The sequence below is a fragment of the Bos taurus genome, chromosome 11 (assembly GCF_002263795.3).
Source record: "Bos taurus isolate L1 Dominette 01449 registration number 42190680 breed Hereford chromosome 11, ARS-UCD2.0, whole genome shotgun sequence".
Taxonomy (NCBI): domain Eukaryota; kingdom Metazoa; phylum Chordata; class Mammalia; order Artiodactyla; family Bovidae; genus Bos; species Bos taurus.
This window is the reverse complement of record NC_037338.1, coordinates 59714790-59728262: the sequence shown is the minus strand read 5'-3', so window position 1 is coordinate 59728262 and position 13473 is coordinate 59714790. Positions and strand designations below refer to the sequence as shown.

Here is a 13473-nt window from a genome sequence, read left to right as displayed (position 1 = left end):
GGAAAGGTATGACCAACCTAGACAGCATATTAAAAAGCAGAGGCATTACTTTGTCAACAAAGGTCTGTCTAGTCAAGGATATGGTTTTTCCAGTAGTCATGTATGAATGTGAGAGTTGGACTATAAAGAAAGCTGAGAACTGAAGAATTGATGCTTTTGAACTGTGGTGTTGGAAAAGACTCTTGAGGGTCCCTTGGACTGCAAGGAGATCCAACCAGTCCATCCTAAAGGAGATCAGTCCTGGGTATTCTTTGGGAGGACTGATGCTGAAGCTGAAACTCCAATACTTTGGCCACCTGAAGTGAAGAGCTGACTCATTTGTAAAGACCCTGATGCTGGGAAAGATTGAGGGTGGGAGGAGAAGGAGACAACAGAGGATGAGATGGTTCGATGGCATCACCAACTCAATGGATATGAGTTTGGGTAATCTCTGGGAATTGGTGATGGACAGGGAGGCCTTGTGTGCTGCAGTTCATGGTGTGCAGAGTTGGACACGACTGAGTTACTGAACTGAACTGAATTGTTGTCCTGACTCCTCTCTAAGCTAAAAGGCAAGAATATGTCTTAGATCCTCTAGTATGTGAGCAAGCAAGTTTACTTAGAAAGAAGATGAGGTTGAATTTATAAGGTTAAAGCCACCTATCAATTGGTCAGTTTCTTATCTTTCTAACTCATTTAGCTCCAGGATGAGTGAGTTAAAATCCTATTCCTGTCATTCATAGCAGTGTGATAAGGTAATACTTTAAGCTATCCTGACCATCAGTTTCCTCATCTGTAAAATGAGGCTACTACTTAGAACTTCCCTCAGTGTTGCAGAGATGATTAAATGAGTCAGCACATGCCAAGGAGGGCCTAGCACTGGGTGTGTTTGTCTTTTATCATTCTCTTTTTCTCTTTAACTGGTTGAATAATCTGTGTTCTGAGAGATTTCTGTCAGAACACAGAACATTTCTTTACATAGAGAAATGATTAATCATTTAAAAATATAAAGTTTATTGTCTCATCTAAATTACTGCTACTTTACTCCAGCTTGGGTATAGTCATTAGCTAACAGAAATGATACGGTACCGTGGACATACTGTGGATTTATGAGAATGCAGAGCAATTGCTCTGTGATCTCCACCAGATCAAATCTCAAATAAGTAAGCATTACAGCAGATTGACTAGTTTAAAAAGTTTTCATTTCATTAATATTATTTTTGTGCTTAATAATGTTTCTGTTTCATTATAATTTATCTCAGATTCACAAAATTGCTTGGTTCATGGTACACTGGAAGCATTGGTTGGCAAACTTTTCAGTCATTTTAATGTTATTATTATTTCATCCAATATCATCTATCTACTTATTTCCCTCTCCTGTAAAGGCCTTGGGCTACTCATTACCTGTTGGCCCTCAGATCCAACCAGTCTGCATTCCCCCTGCATGCCCTTGGCCTGCATTTTAAACAAGGAACAGACCCCCTACAGAATACATGTCCAGACTCCCTTATCCTCTGTTGTCATGTTAGGCTGGGTCAATAGGAGGCACAAGAAAGGAGAGAAGGGGAAAATGCAGGTGATTTTCCTCCTTGTCTCTCCATATTAAACTACCTGGCATGGATTCCATTTTCTTGACTGGAGTCTGACTCTATACTCACCAAATCTAGAGTATTTAAAATGCATTTTAAGTTATGCATATGTTGTTGAAAAGTATATGCTGATACTTGCAAGTTTTAAAAATTAACAGTAATAGACTTTCTTACTTTAAACTTACTACTCTTTTAAAAATCTAATCATGGTGTTGTATAAATTTTACTAATTTTAGAACACTTTATAGTATTCCATCCCTTACAAAGAAAAGAAATTCTACTATTATTTACCATAGTAATAGATATATAAATTGTTTTCAATTCCGCACTGCACATCAGGGAATGATGATACCAGGAAATTCCCTACATCTCATCCTGTTATTTTTGTTCAGTAGCCAAGTCATGCCTGACTCTGGAACTCCAGGCACTGCAGCACACCAAGATCCCCTGTCTTTCACTGTCTCCCCAAATTTGGTCAAACTCATATCCATTGAGTCGGTGATGCCATCCAACCATCTCATCTTCTGTCATCCCCTTCTCTTCCTACCTTCAATCTTTCACAGCATCAGGGTCTTTACCAATGAGTTAGTTCTTCATATCAGGTGGCCAAATATTGGATTTTCAGCTTCAGCATCAGTCCTTCCATTGAGTATTCAGGGTTGATTTCCTTTAGGATTGACAGGTTTGATCTCCTTGCTGTCCAAAGGTCTTTCAAGAGTCTTCTCCAGCACCACAGTTTGAAAGCATCAATTCTTTGGCTCTCAGCCTTCTTTAAGGTCCAACTCTCACATTTGTAGATGACTATTGGAAAAACTATAGCTTTGACGATATGGACCTTTGTTGGCAAAGTGATATCTCTGCTTTTTAATATGTTGTCTAGGTTTGGTCATAGCTTTTGTTCCAAGGAGCAAGCCTTTTAATTTTGTGGCTGCAGTCACTGTCTGCAGTGATTTTGGAGCCCAAGAAAATAAATTATGCTACTGTTTTCACTTTTTCTCCATCTATTTGCCAGAAATGATGGGACTTAATGCCATGGTCTTAGTTTGTTGAATGCTGAGTTTTAAGCTAGCTTTTCACTCTCCTCTTTTACCCCCATCAAGAGTCTCTTTAGTTCCTCTCACTTTCTGCCATTAGAGTGGCATCATTTGCATATCTGAGGTTGTTGATATTTCATCCTAATGTAATGCATTAAAAGGTTTGCTATTATCATAAGAACTAAAGAGCCTCTTGATAAAGTGAAAGAGGATAGTGAAGAAGTTGGCTTAAAACTCAACATTCAGAAAACTCAGATCATGGCATCTGGTCCCATCACTTCATGGCAAATAGATGGGGAAACAGTGGAAACAGTGACAGACTTTATTTTTTTTGGCTCCAAGGTCACTGTAGATGGTGACTGCAGTCATGAAATTAAAAGATGCTTGCTCCTTGGAAGAAAAGTTATAACCAGTCTAGACAGCATATTAAAAAGCAGAGACATTACTTTGTCAACAAAGGTCCGTCTAGTCAAGGCTATGGTTTTTCCAGTAGTCATGTATGGATGTGAGAGTTGGACAATAAAGAAAGCTTAGCACTGAAGAATTGATGCTTTTGAAGTGTGGTGTTGGAGAAGACTCTTGAGGGTCCCTTGGACTGTAAGGAGAACCAACCAGTTCATCCTAAAGGAAATCAGTCCTGTATATTCATTGGAAAGACTGATGTTGAAGCTAAAACTCCAATATTTGGCCACCTGATGTGAAGAACTGACTCATTTGAAAAAACCCTGATGCTAGGAAAGATTGAGGGTGGGAGGAGAAGAGGACAACATAGGATGAGATGGTTGGATGGCATCATCGACTCGATGGACATGAGTATGTGTAGGCTCTAGGAGTTGGTGATGGACACGAAGGCCTGGTGTGCTGCGGTTCCTGGGGTCACACAAAGTCAGACACCACTGAGTGACTGAACTCATTATCATCAGTTCAGTTCAGTTCAGTCACTCAGTTGTGTCTGACACTTTGTGACCCCATGAACTGCAGCACTCCAGGCCTCCCTGTCCATTCAAATTCCCGGAGTCCACCCAAACCCATGTCCATTGAGTCAATGACGTCATCCAACCATCTCATCCTCTGTCGTCCTCTTCTCCTCCTGCCCTCAATCTTTCCCAGCATCAGGGTCTTTTTCAATCAGTCAGCTCTTTGCATCAGGTGGCCAAAGTGTTGGTGTTTCAGCCTCAACATCAGTCCTTCCAATAGAACACCCAGGAGTGATCTCCTTTAGGATGGACTGGTAGGGTATCCTTGCAGTGCAAGGGACTCTCAAGAGTCTTCTCCAACACCATAGTTCAAAAGCATCAATTCTTCTGTGCTCAGCTTTGTTTATAGTCCAAATCTCACATCCATACATGACCACAGGAAAAACCATAGCCTTGACTAGACAGACCTTTTTTGGCACTTTGCCATTACTTTAATGTCTCTGCTTTTGAATATGCTGTCTAGGCTGGTCATAACTTTCCTTCCAAAGAGTAAGGGTATTTTAATTATGTTGTTGCAATTGCCATCTGCAGTGATTTTGGAGCCCAGAAATAAAGTCAGCCATCGTTTTCACTGTTTCCCCACATATCTGCCGTGAAGTAATGGGACTGGATGCCATGATCTTAGTTTTCTGAACATTGAGCTTTAAGCCAACTTTTTCACTCTCCTCTTTCACTTTAATCAAGAGGCTTTTTAGTTCTTCACTTTCTGCCATAAGGGTGGTGTCATCTACATATCTGAGGTTACTGATATTTCTCCCGGCAATCTTGATTCCAGCTTGTGCTTCTTCCAGCCCAGCATTTCTCATGATGTACTCTGCATATAAGTTAAATAAGCAGGGTGATAATATACAGCCTTGACATACTCCTTTTCCTATTTGGAACCAGTCTGATGTTCCACGTCCAGTCCTAACTGTCGCTTCCTGACCTGCATACAGGTTTCCCAAGAGGCAGGTCAGGTGGTCTGGTATTCCCATCTCTTTCAGAATTTTCCACAGTTTCTTGTGATCCACACAGTCAAAGGCTTGGGCATAGTCAATAAAGAAGAAATAGATGTTTTTCTGGAACTCTCTTGCTTTTTTGATGATCCAGCAGATGCTGGCAATTTGATATCTGGTTCCTCTGCCTTTTCTAAAACCAGCTTGAACATCTGGATGTTCACGGTTCATGTATTGCTGAAGCCTGGCCTGGAGAATTTTAAGCATTACTTTACTAGTGTGTGAGATGAGTGCAGTTATGTAGTAGTTTGAGCATTCTTTGGCATTGCCTTTCTTTGGGACTGGGATGAAAACTGACATTTTCCAGTCCTGTGGACACTGCTGTTTTTTCCATATTTGCTGGCATATTGAGTGCAGCACTTTCACAGCATCATCTTTCAGGATTTGAAATAGCTCAACTGGAATTCCATCACCTCCACTAGCTTTGTTGGTAGTGACACTTCCTAAGGCCCACTTGACTTCACATTCCAGGATGTCTGGTTCTAGGTGAGTGATCACACCATCGTGATTATCTGGGTCGTGAAGATCTTTTTTGTACAGTTCTTCTGTGTATTCTTGCCACCTCTTCTTAATATCTTCTGCTTCTGTTAGGTCCATTCCATTTCTGTCCTTTGTTAAGCCCATTATCATCAGTTCAGTCGTTCAGTCGTGCCTGACTCTGTGGCCCCATGAATCGCAGCACGCCAGGCCTCCCTGTCCATCACCAACTCCCGGAGTTTACCCAAACTCATGTCCATCGAGTCATGATGCCATCCAGCCATCTCATTCTCTGTCGTCCCCTTGTCCTCCTGCCCCCAATCTCTCAGCATCAGGGTCTTTTCCATGAGTCAATTCTTCACATGAGGTGGCCAAAGTATTGGAGTTTCAGCTTCAACATCATTCCTTCCAATGAACACCCAGGACTGGTCTCCTTTAGGATGGACTGGTTGGATCTCCTTGCGGTCCAAGGGACTCTCAAGAGTCTTCTCCAACACCACAGTTCAAAAGCATCAATTCTTTGACACTCAGCTTTCTTCACAGTCCAACTCTCACATCCATACAAAACCTTGCAAAAACCATAGCCTTGACTAGACGGACCTTTGTTGGCAAAGTAATATCTCTGTTTTTGATTATGCTATCTAGGTTGGTCATAACTTTCCTTCCAAGGAGTAAGTGTCTTTTAATTTCATGGCTGCAATCACCATCTGCAGTGAGTTTGGAGCCCCCAAAAATAAAGTCTGACACTTTTTCCACTGTTTCCCCTTCTATTTGCCATGAAGTGATGGAACCAGATGCCATGATCATTATCATCAGGGTAGGTTATTTCTTTTTCAAAATAAAAGGATTCCCTTTTACTTCTTATATTCTGACATTTTCTATCAGAGACTAGGATTGAAAATTATCAAATGCTTTTCTTGCCTCAATGAAATGATTGTACCATTTTCTCCTTTTTTCACCAAAAGGATAATTTACATAAACAGATTTCTGTCTTAACTTCCCCAGAGATAAAATCTACACAATGTTATATTATGTGCTCTGTATATTATTATGTACTTTTAAAGTTGATTAATAAAATTATGCCTTACTAGGCAATCTATTCTTCTCCCTCATTTATATAGCAAAGATTCAGTATAAATCTTAATTTTCTACTTTTACCCTTATTAGTCATTTTTTATTATTTTTGTCCTTGCTACTTCTTTGCATTTACTTTCCTACTCACTGTGCAGTTTTGCTAATATTCTTCTGAAAACCTTATCTATATGCCATACTTTTAATTTAAATTACTACATTTTATTCAATATTTTATTGTCTTTCTTCTTCAATGAAGAAAGTGGGAGAGATTCAAGAGGGAGAGACAATATATACACCTATGGTTAATTCATGTTGATGTATGACAGAAATCAAACCAATATTGTAAACCAACTATCAATCAATTAAAAAAAATAGCAAAAAGAATTATTTAGCTAAGATGGTAAAGCGTCTGCCTGCAAGGCGGGAGACCTGGGTTCAATCCCTGGGTTGAGAAAATCTCCTGGAGAAGGAAATGGCAACCCACTCCAGTTTCTTGCCTGGAGAATCCCAGGGATGAGGGAGCCTGGTGGACTGCCGTCTATGGGGTCACACAGTCGGATACGACTGAAGCGACTTAGCAGCAGCAGCAATCCTTTTACATTTGTTATATTTACAGTTATATTAGGACTTCTGCTTTTGTATGTCCAGTTTTCTATATATCATATTTATTTCAGACTCTAGTTACTTTGTGTTCCTTCTTCACTCTTAATAGCATTAAATGATTTAAATTTACTTTCTCTTCTGATTTAAGTTTGTTTATTTGATTTTTAGTCTTGGTGATTCATACACATATTTAATTTTATGTATACTTATGTGTATTTCTTCCCATCTCTTAAGGACAATATTCATTTCTTTCTTCCTTCTGATATGTAGATAACCTCACCAAGTATATTTTTCTGCCCTTTCTTAATTTGGGGATATTATTTATTTAGACCACTTTAAAGCTTTTTTAACTCACTTATCCAATGTTATCTTCTAAATTTTGTTTCTTCCTGAGTCCATTTCTATTTTTGAGTACTTCCTCCAAAAGTGTTTTCAAAGAAAATTTTGCATATTAAATTTTATGCAGTCTCATATGCCTGAGGATAATATTTTGTTCTCACATTTATATTATAGCCTTACTTGATAAAAAAATTTATGTTCAGATTTATCTTCCATCAATTCATAAATAATATTATTCTATTACTTTCTGGCATGCAATGCAGTTGTTGGGAAATATGATTTTAATCTGATACTTATACTTTTGTAGGCTATTTTCCTCTCTGGAAGCCTTTAGAATGTTTTCTTTATTGGGTGATCTCAAATATTATAGCAATATATATATATAAGTGGGCTTTTACCTTTAAGTTTAAGGTTATATCCATTCATCTGCTGATGGACATCTAGGTTGCTTCCATGTCCTGGCTATTATAAACAGTGCTGCAATGAACATTGGGGTACATGTGTCTCTTTCAATTCTGGTTTCCTCAGTGTGTATGCCCAGCAGTGGGATTGCTGGGTCGTATGGCAGTTCTATTTCCAGTTTTTTAAGGAATCTCCACACTGTTCTCCATAGTGGCTGTACTAGTTTGCATTCCCACCAACAGTGTAAGAGGGTTCCCTTTTCTCCACACCCTCTCCAGCATTTATTGTTCGTAGACTTTTGGATTGCAGCCATTCTGACTGGCATGAGATGGTACCTCACTGTGGTTTTGATTTGCATTTCTCTGATAATGAGTGACGTTGAGCATCTTTTCATGTATTTGTTAGCCATCTGTATGTCTTCTTTGGAGAAATGTCTATTTAGTTCTTTGGCCCATTTTTTGATTGGGTCGTTTATTTTTCTGGAATTGAGCTGCAGGAGTTGCTTGTATATTTTTGGAAGCAACCTAGATGTCTATCAGCAGCTGAATGGATAAGAAAGCTGTGGTACATATACACAATGGAGTATTACTCAGCCATTAAAAAGAATACATTTGAATCAGTTCTAATGAGGTGGATGAAACTGTAGCCTATTATACAGAGTGAAGTAAGCCAGAAAGAAAAACACCAATACAGTATCAGATCAGATCAGGTCAGTCAGTCAGTCATGTCCGATTCTTTGCGACCTCATGAATTGCAGCATGCCAGGCCTCCCTGTCCATTACCAACTCCCGGAGTTCACTCAGACTCATGTCCATCGAGTCAGTGATGCCATCCAGCCATCTCATCCTCTGTCATCCCCTTCTCCTTCTGCCCCCAATCCCTCAAGCATCAGAGTCTTTTCCAATGAGTCAACTCTTCGCATGAGGTGGCCAAAGTACTGGAGTTTCAGCTTTAGCATCATTCCTTCCAAGGAACACCCAGGGCTGATCTCCTTTAGAATGGACTGGTTGGATCTCCTTGCAGTCCAAAGGACTCTCAAGAGTCTTCTCCAACACCACAGTTCAAAAGCATCAATTCTTCGGTGCTCAGCCTTCTTCACAGTCCAACTCTCACATCCATACATGACCACAGGAAAAACCATAGCCTTGACTAGATGAACCTTTGTTGGCAAAGTAATGTCTCTGCTTTTGAATATGCTATCTAGGTTGGTCATAACTTTCCTTCCAAGGAGTAAGCGTCTTTTAATTTCATGGCTGCAGTCACCATCTTCAGTGATTTTGGAGCCCAGAAAAATAAAGTCTGACACTGTTTCCACTGTTACCCCATCTATTTCCCATGAAGTGATGGGACCGGATGCTGAGCTTTAAGCCAACTTTTTCACTCTCCACTTTCACCTTCATCAAGAGGCTTTTTAGTTCCTCTTCACTTTCTGCCATAAGTATACTAATGCATATATATGGAATTTAGAAAGATGGTATGACAACCCTGTATACGAGACAGCAAAAGAGACACTGATATATAGAACAGTCTTTTGGACTCTGTGGGAGAGGAGGAGGATGATTTGGGAGAATGGCATTAAAACATGTGTAATATCATATAAGAAATGAATCACCAGTCCAGGTTCAATGCAGGATACAGGAAGCTTGGGGCTGGTGCACTGGGATGACCCAGAGGGATGGTATGGGGAGGGAGATGGGAGGGGGGTTCAGAATTGGAAACATGTGTACACCCGTGGCGGATGCATGTTGCCGTATGGCAAAACCAATACAATATTGTAAGGTAAAAAAAAAAAAAAAATTAAAAAAAAAAAGAAAAAAAAAGTTTAAGGTTATAGTTGCATTTTTCATCTTCCTTTAAACAGAAGACATATATTATTTCAATTATTCCTTTCTACATTTTTTCTCTGTCTGATATATACAGTCTATGGATGATGGCTCTTCTATTTTTATATTTCATATCTCTAGACTTATCTTTTATTTTGCCAACTTTTTAATCTTTTTCTGTGCTTTCTATAAAATATTACATGATCTCAGCCTCCAGTTACTAATTTTTTTCTTTATTCTATTTTTAGTTCTTTATTTCCTATTTTATATTCTTCATACCTATATTGTAAATTGTTTTTTTATATACTTACATGTCTGCTACCAATTTTATATCCTATTTAAAAGAATTATATGTGGTGCTTTTTAAGTTCAAAATTTGTAAGCTTAATATCTATCTGAAAATTTATTTATTCTCTTGTTTCTTTCATAGACCTTAGTCTTGTCATTTTCCCCTATGATTTCTTATTGCTTTTTGGTGTCAGTTATCTTATCTGTATTGGGGGGTTTTTCACTGTTTTTTTAAATTTTATTTTACATTGGAGTATAATTGATTAACAGCATTGTGTTAGTTTCAAGTGTACAGCAAAATGATTCAGTTATACATATACATTGTATCTATTCTTTTTCAAATTCTTTTACATTTTGGTTGTTACATTATATTCAGCAGAGTTCCTTGTGATTTACAGCAGGTCCTTGATGATTATCCATTTTAAATAGAGCAGTGTATACATGTCAATTCCAGACTCCCTATACCTCCTTCCAACCCTTTCACCTTGGTAACCATAAGCTTGTTCTCTAAGTCTGTGAGTCTGTTTCTGTTTTATAAATAAATTCATTTATATTACTTTTTAAGACTGCATGTAAGTGATAGATAACATATTTCTCTCTTTCTATCTGACTTGTTTCACTCAGTATGACAATCTCTAGGTCTATCCAGGTTGCTGTAAATGGCATATCTTGTCTTTATTGTAAACCTGGATGCCACAGTTCTATGGTAGGCCTGTCAAAGTGAGTTTAAAAGTGTCTTTGGGATAATACTTCAGGGCCAAGGATATCTGGCATTCCCATCGAGTCTCAACTCATTTTAAGTGACCTTTCCCATCGAAGATCATCAAATATGTCCACTCCTATTTTCAAAGTGCTCTTTCCTTAGGTTGACATTGTGTGACTCCTGGGGTGGGACAGGATCACTGCAAGAATCTGTCTTCTACCCCAGCTGGACTACTTTAGTTTACACTGTAATGTTCTCTTTGTTGACGTTGATGAAGAAAAGAGTGGAACACACCAGAAAGCACTTCCACAGTATGTTGTCTCATTCGGCTTTTGGCCCTGCCCCACCTCAGGTCCCCAGTTTCTTCCCTCATAAATACCCTACCAACTTTCTGTTCCCCAAAGGTCTTTCACAATTTTGCTTTGTGCTCTAGATTCCATCAACTTCTTTCTAACTTCTGTAGTATGTTTAAAGCTAGTTTCATCAGCAGCTTAAACAAAGCTGTGATTTGTTTTCTATTTTATTAATATTCAAAAATGAAAGAATTGTGTCCCTGGCACATATTGATAATATTTGATAATGTGTCATAGCCACTCCCTGCTAAGGTGGACACTTATTAAAAGCAGACCAGACCCCTAAAATTGAATCGATTTGTTTTCATATGAGATCCAGATTTACACGTAAACTTGAATGGTTCTGTGATGGTATTCAGTGCTTTCTTTTTCTTTTTTATGTTCTGCATGTTTTATAACTTGAAACTATTCAGGTGAAACTTTACAGCTATGTTGAATTGTTGGTAATTTATTAATAATACTTAAAAAAGTGACTGTGCCTGGTATCAGAGTCAAGATACCCTGACATTCTAAAAACAGCTGTTTAGAATTTTGCAAAGCATTATCTTAGTGGCTGATAAACAAAATTGTAAAGCAAGCTTTATTATAATTCTTACTTTATGGATGAGGAAACCAGGGTTAAGAAAGACTCTTTGACTTTTCAAAATTACTTAATCAAGAATGAAAGGCAGGTAAATAGAAAAGACAGAAGAACCAGAGATTGCCAACATCCTTTGGATCATAGAGAAAGCAAGAGAATTCCAGAAAGAAACATCTAGTTCTGCTTCATTGACTATGCTAAAGCCTTTGTCTGTGTGGATCACAACAAACTGTAGAAAATTCTGAAATAGATGGGAATACCAGAACACCTTACCTGCCTCCTGAGAAACCAGAGGAGGTCAAGAAGCAACAGTTAAAAATTGACATGAAACAATGGACTGTTTCAAAATTGGGAAAAGAGTATGTCAAGGCTATATATTGTCATCCTGTTTATTTAACTTATATGCAGAGTACCTCATGCAAAATGCTGGACTGGATGAATCACAAGTGGAATCAAGATTGCTGGGAGAAATATCAACAACCTCAGATATGCAGATGATACCACTCTAATGGCAGAAAGGGAAGAGAAACTAAAGAGCCTCTTGAAGAAGGTGAAAGAGGAGAGTTAAAAGCTGGCTTAAAAGTCAACATTCAAAAAAATAAGATCAAGGCATCTGGTCCCATCACTTCATGGCAAATAGATTGGGAAACAATGGAAACAGTGGCAGGTTTTTCTTGGGCTCCAAAATCACTGTGGATGGTGACTGCAGCCATAAAATTAAAAGACACTCCTTGGAAGAAAAGCTATGACAAACCTAGACAGTATGTTAAAAAGCAGAGATATCACTTTGCTGACCAAAGTCCATCTAGTTAAAGCTATGGTTTTACCAATAGTCATGTATGGATGTGAGAGTTGGACCATTAAGAAGGCTGAATGCTGAAGAATAGATGCTTTCAAATGTACTGCTGGAGAAGACTCTTAACAGTTCCTTGGACAGCAAGGAGATCAAACCTGTCAATCCTAAAGGAAATCAATCTTGAATATTCATTTAAAGGACTGATGCTGAAGCTGAAGCTCCAATACTTTGGCCACATGATGCAAAGAACTGACTCACTGGAAAAACCTTGATGCTGGAAAAGATTGAGGGCAGAAAGAGAAGGCAATAACAGAAGATGAGATGGTTGAATGATATCACAGACTCAATGGACTTGAGTTTCACCAAACTCTGGGAGACAGTGAAGGACCAGGAAGTCTGGAGTGCTGCAGACCATGGGGTCGCAAAGAGTCAGACATGACTTAGCTACGAACAGCAACAAATAACATAAAGAAAATCACAGAACCTGGACTACCTGAAGTGCAGGAATAAGCAGGCACAAGTACTGAGTATGCTAGCACAAACAAAGCCAGCAGATGGCAGCAAATGCAAGGAATAGATTTATCCTTATGGCTGCAAAACCTGAAAGAACTGTCTGGCTATCAGAATTTAGCCTTAGTTATGTGTGTGTGCTTAGTTGCTCAGTCGTGTCCGACTCTGCAACCCATGGCCTGTATCCCGCCAGGCTCCTCTGTCTGAGGAATTCTCCAGGCAAGAATACTTGAGGGGGTAGCCATTCCCTTCTCCAGGGAATCTTCCCAACCCAGGGATTGAACCCAGGTCTCCAGCATTGCAGGCGGATTCTTTACCAACTGAGCTACCAGGGTAGCTTCTGTTTAACAGAATAACTAGAAAATAAGTGTAAGACAAAGAACACACGCTTAGTTTAAAATTGTGTTCGCAGTGGGGAAGCAGTGGGTGGGAGGGCCATGGTAGAGCGAGGTGGAAAAACTGAGGGGCTTTCCACACAGCTTTCCAAAGTGGAAAACATTTCGGTTTCCACACTTAATTTTTAAAATGTCAAAACAATGGCATTTTCCTTCTCTCCACACTACTTCTGACTTCTGTTTCTATCTCTAATTTTTCTGACTGTTTTTTGTACTACTTCCCTTCTACCTTCCCATTTCCCGATACATAAATTTTTTGAATATACATTTTCTTATGTCCTCCACCTTGTTGAAGATGTTTTAAGACTACATCCAAATACCAGAAAGCAAGATGAAGGAGGAAAGGGAAGAATGCTCCCTTTCTTTAAAGCAATGACTTGGAATTTGTCCACATCACTTCCATACACATACCAATGCCCAGAACTTAGTCACTAGGCTACAACTACTTACGGAGACTGTATTATACAGACCTTAGCCAGGCAGCTTGTGATCAGCTAAAATTCAGGATCTTAATGCCTGCAGGAAGAAAGAAGAATGGATATTAGGAATCAACTCC

The 13473-nt window shown here is 38.9% G+C and overlaps 1 long non-coding RNA gene across 1 annotated transcript in view; it reads right to left on the bottom strand.

Moving 5' to 3' along the window:
• The window catches only part of LOC112448801 (uncharacterized), a 76805-nt gene that overhangs the window by 22712 nt on the left and 40620 nt on the right, over positions 1-13473 (bottom strand). The window contains exon 2 of the long non-coding RNA XR_003037201.2: positions 13388-13433. This is a non-coding gene — a long non-coding RNA (uncharacterized lncRNA). The remainder of the gene's footprint in view (positions 1-13387; positions 13434-13473) is intronic.